Raw genomic sequence first — 7,500 nt, forward strand, 5'->3', positions numbered from 1 at the left:
CTTGTATCAGTCCCCCAGATGTGTTCCTGGAAGCTCAGTGTTATGGATGCAGTGTGACATGCTGACTTAGGGAAGGCTGTCTGTCGTGGCTGCACCTTGCTGTGGCTAAGAAAAGGCTGTGTTTGTTTGAAGTGCTGTACTGGTCATGCTGGGAAGTGTACAGGTCACCATTAGTAGTAGAAATGTTGCACTAGAATGAAATTAGTTGGGAAATGTAATGCATAATTATTGGCAGGGAAAAGATGGTGACAGGGATGCTGGGACGTGCTTCACTGTGCACCGTGGTGGCCGCCCCTTGGTGCTTGGCGGTACCTTATAGGGCATCAAGGGGCAGTTATTGTAGTCTCATCTTACAGCAAAACAAGTAAAAGAAAAAAAATAGTAATAATAATAATAATATAAAAATTTTTTTTATCATTGTCTTGATGAGCACAAATCTTTCCCTGCCAATACATAAACAGCACATTTTTTCACTAAATTTCACCATTGTAGTACACATTTATACTAGTAATGATGACCTGTAGACTTTCCAGGCATGACAACACTTGAAACACAACCATTTTGTTAGCTACAGCATAGAGCAGCCACCAGACAGCCTTCCCCCACGTCAGCATGTCACACACTGAATCTGTCAGTCTGCTTTCAAGAACACATGAGGGACTAACAGGAGTTGCCATGTACTTAATTTCCTGCAGATTCTTTCACACCAAGGAGTAGCAAGTTGGAAGTCTGTGATTGTAACTATCCTGCTCAATTTCAGCTTCTATTCTAATCTCTACTTAATCTCCATATAGTTCCATTTTGGCCATAAGTCACTGTTTACTTAATCAATCCCTCCTAAGACACTGCACTTTTTTCAGATTATAGAGCTGATAGGTCTCGGTAGGGGGTTGAGTGGTGGCTTGAGAGGGCCTTGGTGGGGGCTGACAGGGTTTGGTAGGGCTTGGCAGGGGTGACAGCAAAGGCTTCTGTTTAAAATCTCACATCTCAAGCCACCTCATTACTTGAGAGGTGACAAAGGGCTTGGCAGAGCTTGACAGGGATTGGTAGAGGTGACAGAGGCAGGCAGGAGTGACAGGGGATGACAAGGAACACCTCAAAATTAATGTACAGACCGACTGCCCCTCTAAAAATGCTTCAAACTTTCCTTGTTTTGTATAAGCTTGAGCACCTGGTACACTCACGGGCACACAGCACCCCCGGGCCGTCCCCCAACACCTCAGGACTCGGGAAAGGGGGGGTCCCAGGCCGGGATGGAAATAAATAAATAAAAATAAAAGCTGGAACCGGCCTTACCTTTCTTGAGGGCGTCTTCTTTATGTCTGTACATATTTCCACGGTGGCACACGCTACTAGCCGCCCCCTGGACACGCCTCTCGCCACCTCACGCATGTACAGACCGACTGCCCCTCTCTGAAAAGCAACAAATTCAGCCCTATATCAAGTCTGACTCGTGCCTGTTTACATTTCTCTGGGTCTCTGTCAGGGCTCAGGCGTGTAGAATGAAAGAATGATAGAAAACGAAAGATTTTCAGGGGAAACTAGTTATAAGTCTATTATAAAATACCGTGATACAACCACTAATAATGTCTTAATAATGCACTTTTTCCTAACAGTATACTGAGGTCGACAAACTGAAAGGCTTTGGAGTAGTCAACAAAGACTGATTTCACTAATTAATTGCTTGGTATGTCAGTCACTTTGAATCGTCTTTTTGCCTTGTGACTAATTTTTAATGTCTCGGTTAGGTTAGGATAGGTTAGGTTAGGTTAGGTTAGGTTAGGTTAGGTTAGGTCAGGTTAGGTTAGGTTAGGTTAGGTTAGGTCAGGTTAGGTTAGGTTAGGTTAGGTTAGGTCAGGTCAGGTCAGGTTAGGTTAGGTTAGGTTAGGTTAGGTAAGGTTAGGTTAGGTTAGGTTAGGTTAGGTTAAAAAAAAAAGAGATTTTTTTTCAGGTGAGGGCCAGTTAGGTTGTTTTTGTGGTACAGATTTAAGGTACAGTGACACATGGTACAGTGGCTTATGGTGAAGGTAGACAAGGCCTTCCTGCACCATTAGCACCATAGAGTACAGTGCTGTGGTACTGTAGCACTGAAATATTAAGCAAACACAAAAAAAAAAAGATATTTTTTTTCAGGTGAGGGCCAGTTAGGTTGTTTTTGTGGTACAGTTTTAAGGTACAGTGACGCATGGTACAGTCGCTTATGGTGAAGGTAGACAAGGCCTTCCTGCACCATTAGCATCATAGGGTACAGTGATGTGGTATTGTAGCACTGAAATATTAAGAACACGAAAAAAAAACGATACATTTTTTTTTAAGTGAGGGCCAGTTAGGTTAAGTTTTTGGGGTACAGTTTAAATGTACAGTGACGCATGGTATAGTGGCTTATGGTGCAGGTAGACAAGGCCTTCCTGCACCATTAGCACCACACAGAGAGAGAGAGAGAGAGAGAGAGAGAGAGAGAGAGAGAGAGAGAGAGAGAGAGAGAGAGAGAGAGAGAGAGAGAGAGAGAGAGAGAGAGAGAGAGACTTAACCAAACCTAACTAACTGAATTAATATAAACCTAACCTGATGGAAAGAAATAAAGAAAAAATAAAAGCTGCAACCGGCCTTACCTTTCTTGAGAAGCGTCTTTTTTATGTTTTTACATATTTCCCTGGTGGCAGACGCTACTAGCCGCCCCCTGGCGACACCCCTCGCCACCTCACACATGTACAGACCGACTGCCGCTTTAAAAAGCAACAAATTCACTCCTATATCAAGTCAGACTGGTGCGTTTGTTTACATTTCTCTTGGTCTCGGTCTGGACTCAGGCCTGCAGGATGGGAGAATGTTAGAAAACGAGAGATTTTCAGGCAAAACTAATATAAGTTAATGTTGTGGTACAAAACTACAACCACTAATAATAATATACCTCATGTTTTAATAATGCCAAGACAATACAAGATAAACATTAATGACTTACAATGAAAAACAAGATGGAGATAGACAAATTAGGAAAGAAATAGGTTTCTATAGAGTATTACTGTGTGTGTGTGTGTGTGTGTGTGTGTGTGTGTGTGTGTGTGTGTGTGTGTCACTAATTTCTATCTCTTTCTCTCTCTCCTGAGAACTATTTCATATTGCTGTACATCAACATGAAATATCACCACACAAGCCTCTCTCTCTTTCTCTGCACCTCACAACACAACACAACACTTTATCACACTAATCAGTAAACAATACCAAAAGCTCCCCTTCTGCAGGCCTGACTCCTCCCTTTCATTCAGACCCTTTCTTTCCCTCTCTCTCAGCTTGCCCGCCTTCGTATCTGCGTCTATATTTACTCTTGATTCAAGTATACAACTCTACACCATACTGACCTCTAGGTACAGTGCAAATAGCTTTTCTTCCTCCCTGTTTTTCCTGTCTCTCTGCCTGTCTGCCTCTTTCTCCCTCTCTACTGACTCATGGCTCAAAGATACAAGTCTAATTAAGCTTTGAACCTCTCTGTCTCTACAATATCATAAAACCTCAACACTCCAAACCAAACCAACCCTGCCAACACCTACCTGTCTCTCTGCCTCAGTCAGTCAGTCAGTCAGTCAGTCAGTCAGTCAGTCAGTCAGTCAGCCATTCAACCAGCCAGCTAGCCATTCAACCAACCAGCCAATCAATCAGTCACTCAGCTAGTCAGTCAGTCAGTCAGTCAGTCAGTCAGTCAGTCAGTCAGTCAGTCAGTCAGTCAGCCAGTCAGTCAGCCATTCAACCAGCCAGCTAGCCATTCAACCAACTAGCCAATCAATCAGTCACTCAGCTAGTCAGTCAGTCAGTCAGTCAGTCAGTCAGTCAGTCAGTCAGTCAGTCAGTCAGCCATTCAACCAGCCAGCTAGCCATTCAACCAACCAGCCAATCAATCAGTCACTCAGCTAGTCAGTTAGTCAGTCAGTCAGTCAGTCAGTCAGTCAGTCAGTCAGTCAGTCAGTCAGTCAGTCAGTCAGCCATTCAACCAGCCAGCTAGCCATTCAACCAACCAGCCAATCAATCAGTCACTCAGTTAGTCAGTCAGTCAGTCAGTCAGTCAGTCAGTCAGTCAGTCAGTCAGTCAGTTAGCCATTCAACCAGCCAGCTAGCCATTCAACCAACCAGCCAATAAATCAGTCACTCAGCTAGTCAGTCAGTCAGTCAGTCAGTCAGTCAGTCAGTCAGTCAGTCAGTCAGTCAGCCATTCAACCAGCCAGCTAGGCATTCAACCAACCAGCCAATCAATCAGTCACTCAGCTAGTCAGTCAGTCAGTCAGTCAGTCAGTCAGTCAGTCAGTCAGTCAGTCAACCAGTCAGTCAGCCATTCAACCAGCCAGCTAGCCATTCAACCAACTAGCCAATCAATCAGTCACTCAGTCAGTCAGTCAGTCAGTCAGTCAGTCAGTCAGTCAGTCAGTCAGTCAGTCAGTCAGTCAGCCATTCAACCAGCCAGCTAGCCATTCAACCAACCAGCCAATCAATCAGTCACTCAGCTAGTCAGTTAGTCAGTCAGTCAGTCAGTCAGTCAGTCAGTCAGTCAGTCAGTCAGTCAGCCATTCAACCAGCCAGCTAGCCATTCAACCAATCAGCCAATCAATCAGTCACTCAGTTAGTCAGTCAGTCAGTCAGTCAGTCAGTCAGTCAGTCAGTCAGTCAGTCAGTTAGCCATTCAACCAGCCAGCTAGCCATTCAACCAACCAGCCAATCAATCAGTCACTCAGCTAGTCAGTCAGTCAGTCAGTCAGTCAGTCAGTCAGTCAGTCAGTCAGTCAGTCAGTCAGTCAGTCAGCCATTCAACCAGCCAGCTAGGCATTCAACCAACCAGCCAATCAATCAGTCACTCAGCTAGTCAGTCAGTCAGTCAGTCAGTCAGTCAGTCAGTCAGTTAGTCAGTCAGTCAGCCAGTCAGTCAGCCATTCAACCAGCCAGCTAGCCATTCAACCAACTAGCCAATCAATCAGTCACTCAGTCAGTCAGTCAGTCAGTCAGTCAGTCAGTCAGTCAGTCAGTCAGTCAGTCAGTCAGTCAGTCAGCCATTCAACCAACCAGCCAATCAATCAGTCACTCAGCTAGTCAGTTAGTCAGTCAGTCAGTCAGTAAGTCAGTCAGTCAGTCAGTCAGTCAGCCATTCAACCAGCCAGCTAGCCATTCAACCAACCAGCCAATCAATCAGTCACTCAGTTAGTCAGTCAGTCAGTCAGTCAGTCAGTCAGTCAGTCAGTCAGTCAGTCAGTTAGCCATTCAACCAGCCAGCTAGCCATTCGACAAACCAGCCAATCAATCAGTCACTCAGCTAGTCAGTCAGTCAGTTAGTCAGTCAGTCAGTCAGTCAGTCAGTCAGTCAGTCAGTCAGTCAGTCAGTCAGTCAGCCATTCAACCAGCCAGCTAGGCATTCAACCAACCAGCCAATCAATCAGTCACTCAGCTAGTCAGTCAGTCAGTCAGTCAGTCAGTCAGTCAGTCAGCCATTCAACCAACCAGCTAGCCACCCAACTAGCTAACCAGCCAGTCAATCAGTCACTCAGCCAGCCAGTCAGTCAGTCAGTCAGTTAGTAAGCCAGCCAGCAAGCCAGCCAGCCAGCCAGTCAGTCAGTCAGTCAGTCAGTCACTCAGCCAGCGAGTCAGCCGGCCAGCCAGTCAGTTAGTTCTGTGGGCCTGTGTATGGTTCTGGTGGGCGTCTGTTTGGTTTGTGTTAGGTTCAGCTAGCCCTCTGTTTGGTCTGTGTTTGGTCTCTGGGCCATAGATGCAGCAAGACCGGTTCAAAATTCCAAGCACTGACGCACTGCACAGACTACCACCTCATGCCTGCTTGGTGTGAAAGAGTCTGCTGGGACAAATGACCTACACAGCAACTTGTATCAGTCCCCCAGATGTGTTCCTGGAAGCTCAGTGTTATGGATGCAGTGTGACATGCTGACTTAGGGAAGGCTGTCTGTCGTGGCTGCACCTTGCTGTGGCTAAGAAAAGGCTGTGTTTGTTTGAAGTGCTGTACTGGTCATGCTGGGAAGTGTACAGGTCACCATTAGTAGTAGAAATGTTGCACTAGAATGAAATTAGTTGGGAAATGTAATGCATAATTATTGGCAGGGAAAAGATGGTGACAGGGATGCTGGGACGTGCTTCACTGTGCACCGTGGTGGCCGCCCCTTGGTGCTTGGCGGTACCTTATAGGGCATCAAGGGGCAGTTATTGTAGTCTCATCTTACAGCAAAACAAGTAAAAGAAAAAAAATAGTAATAATAATAATAATATAAAAATTTTTTTTATCATTGTCTTGATGAGCACAAATCTTTCCCTGCCAATACATAAACAGCACATTTTTTCACTAAATTTCACCATTGTAGTACACATTTATACTAGTAATGATGACCTGTAGACTTTCCAGGCATGACAACACTTGAAACACAACCATTTTGTTAGCTACAGCATAGAGCAGCCACCAGACAGCCTTCCCCCACGTCAGCATGTCACACACTGAATCTGTCAGTCTGCTTTCAAGAACACATGAGGGACTAACAGGAGTTGCCATGTACTTAATTTCCTGCAGATTCTTTCACACCAAGGAGTAGCAAGTTGGAAGTCTGTGATTGTAACTATCCTGCTCAATTTCAGCTTCTATTCTAATCTCTACTTAATCTCCATATAGTTCCATTTTGGCCATAAGTCACTGTTTACTTAATCAATCCCTCCTAAGACACTGCACTTTTTTCAGATTATAGAGCTGATAGGTCTCGGTAGGGGGTTGAGTGGTGGCTTGAGAGGGCCTTGGTGGGGGCTGACAGGGTTTGGTAGGGCTTGGCAGGGGTGACAGCAAAGGCTTCTGTTTAAAATCTCACATCTCAAGCCACCTCATTACTTGAGAGGTGACAAAGGGCTTGGCAGAGCTTGACAGGGATTGGTAGAGGTGACAGAGGCAGGCAGGAGTGACAGGGGATGACAAGGAACACCTCAAAATTAATGTACAGACCGACTGCCCCTCTAAAAATGCTTCAAACTTTCCTTGTTTTGTATAAGCTTGAGCACCTGGTACACTCACGGGCACACAGCACCCCCGGGCCGTCCCCCAACACCTCAGGACTCGGGAAAGGGGGGGTCCCAGGCCGGGATGGAAATAAATAAATAAAAATAAAAGCTGGAACCGGCCTTACCTTTCTTGAGGGCGTCTTCTTTATGTCTGTACATATTTCCACGGTGGCACACGCTACTAGCCGCCCCCTGGACACGCCTCTCGCCACCTCACGCATGTACAGACCGACTGCCCCTCTCTGAAAAGCAACAAATTCAGCCCTATATCAAGTCTGACTCGTGCCTGTTTACATTTCTCTGGGTCTCTGTCAGGGCTCAGGCGTGTAGAATGAAAGAATGATAGAAAACGAAAGATTTTCAGGGGAAACTAGTTATAAGTCTATTATAAAATACCGTGATACAACCACTAATAATGTCTTAATAATGCACTTTTTCCTAACAGTATACTGAGGTCGACAAACTGAAAGGCTTTGG

The 7,500-nt window shown here is 45.4% G+C and overlaps 1 long non-coding RNA gene across 1 annotated transcript in view; it reads right to left on the reverse strand.

Moving 5' to 3' along the window:
* The window catches only part of LOC135106070 (uncharacterized), an 86,399-nt gene that overhangs the window by 20,754 nt on the left and 58,145 nt on the right, over nucleotides 1–7,500 (reverse strand). The window contains exons 21-23 of the long non-coding RNA XR_010271119.1: nucleotides 7,149–7,265; nucleotides 2,613–2,812; nucleotides 1,297–1,413 (exon numbers count right to left, since the gene is read on the reverse strand). This is a non-coding gene — a long non-coding RNA (uncharacterized LOC135106070). The remainder of the gene's footprint in view (nucleotides 1–1,296; nucleotides 1,414–2,612; nucleotides 2,813–7,148; nucleotides 7,266–7,500) is intronic.

This window comes from Scylla paramamosain, chromosome 12, assembly GCF_035594125.1.
Source record: "Scylla paramamosain isolate STU-SP2022 chromosome 12, ASM3559412v1, whole genome shotgun sequence".
Classification (NCBI taxonomy): Eukaryota; Metazoa; Arthropoda; class Malacostraca; order Decapoda; family Portunidae; genus Scylla; species Scylla paramamosain.